Here is a 1,535-nt window from a genome sequence, read left to right on the forward strand (position 1 = left end):
CCTACGTTCCTGATTTTCTCTTAACTTTATGCCCATGTGTAAGCCAAATCATCTCGACGCCGATCATCAGGAGCCCAGGCAGGTCTCTATAAAGGAGTCTTCCAACTTTACAGACATCTCTAACGCACTTTCAAAACAGTCTGGTTTGCCTCCCAGCTGAGCCCCAGACAGGCTGCACACTGCTGAAGCATCCTGCTCCAAACCTAGGAAATACTCTGCCACGGTTCCTTCTCCCTCCCTCCCTCCCTCCCATGCAGTTTCCACGGATGTGTTGGAGCACGGAGGCGTTTGCACCCGCAGACACCGCACCCACCCGTGCCTGGCCGCCGCTTTCCCCGCGCCGCTCCGGGCACACACGTGTGTGCCGAGCGGAGAGCGGTGCCTGCGGGGGGAGCAGAGGAGGCACCCGCAGGGCTGGGATACACCGCTCCAGGGGAGATTTTCCAATCTACACCTCTGAAAGCGTGACCTTAGCGGCGTTAAGAGTGTTAGCTCTATGAAGACAGCCAAGCATCAGGCTGTGCTCGCTGTTATCTGTCAGCCGTACAATAGCAGCATTGATAAGGCAGCAGCAACTGGCTTTGACAAGTGTGCTGTGCTAGCATTCCTCTGAAAACCGTGAAGGAAAAAAGGAGAGAGAGAGAGAGAGAGAGAGGCATGAGGTGCCTTTTACTTTACCTGAACAAAGTGTGGGGTTTTATTTTTCCCTCTGAGCTGCTGGAAACGATTCCTCCCGCTTCTCCCCCAAAGCTAGGTATTTCTTCTTTTGCTTGCAGCTCACACTTGGGGAAGACCACACAGCTCCAGCAAGGCTGCCTCTCTCCCCTAATCCCCACTCGAGTGTGATGACACACACTAACCCCAACCATCTGTTGAAACACGTCCTCAAGCACTCAGCACAGTGGTGTGTCAAGACGGGCTGCCCAATCCAATCGCTGGGGTTGGGAGGCTCTTAAGGAGCTGGAGGCAGAGACAAGGGCAGAAACTATAAGACTGAGAACTCTTTAGCAAAGTAACCTGAGATTTTGAGAAAGGGCTGCTATTGAAAAAAAGAGCAGAAGGGGGAGGTACTCGCGGGAAGGTAGAGGGAGTGGATTAGTCTGGTGGCCAGTTGTGTAACTTCTCACAACTCCTTGTATTCCCAAGGGACCACTGGGACCCCTTCGCAGTGGGATGCACGGAAGCACAAGAGCAACACTAAAATGTTTTTATGACGGGTCTATTGAGGGCAATCTCCTCCGAAAGACGCTTTTCTAAAAGAGATAAAAGATGCAGCTTGAAATTCTGATAAAGTGCTACTGCGGGAGTCGTTTGCACGGCAATGTGACATCTGCATCCCGAAATCCCAACTCCTTACCGTGCCGCGGTTGCCCCTTGGCTGCTTCCAGCCTTCCTGGGAGAACGGCGGAGAGAGGCTAGAGGAAAACCGGGGTGCGGGGAGAGGCGGGGAGAAGAGGGGATATCCAAAGGGCAAATATTGCTGCTTCTGCACACAGACGTCTACGAGTCCTTCCCCCCAGCCCGCGCTTCCCGGG

General features: G+C 53.7%; 1 protein-coding gene across 9 annotated transcripts in view; it reads right to left on the bottom strand.

Moving 5' to 3' along the window:
- SULF1 (sulfatase 1) overlaps positions 1 to 1,518 on the bottom strand; it is a 127,991-nt gene extending 126,473 nt beyond the window's left edge. For 7 of the 9 annotated variants that reach the window (XM_017731238.1, XM_017731236.1, XM_017731235.1 and 4 more), the window contains exon 1: positions 679 to 1,006. The gene's annotated coding sequence lies outside the window, so the exon portion shown is untranslated. Of the gene's footprint in view, positions 1 to 678; positions 1,007 to 1,357 lie in introns of those variants that run through there. The other 2 variants (XM_017731234.1, XM_017731242.1) reach the window with 2 other exon arrangements.
- Between the last annotated feature and the right edge of the window lie 17 nt (positions 1,519 to 1,535).

This window comes from Corvus brachyrhynchos, unplaced genomic scaffold, assembly GCF_000691975.1.
Source record: "Corvus brachyrhynchos isolate BGI_N302 unplaced genomic scaffold, ASM69197v1 scaffold633, whole genome shotgun sequence".
NCBI classification, from domain to species: domain Eukaryota; kingdom Metazoa; phylum Chordata; class Aves; order Passeriformes; family Corvidae; genus Corvus; species Corvus brachyrhynchos.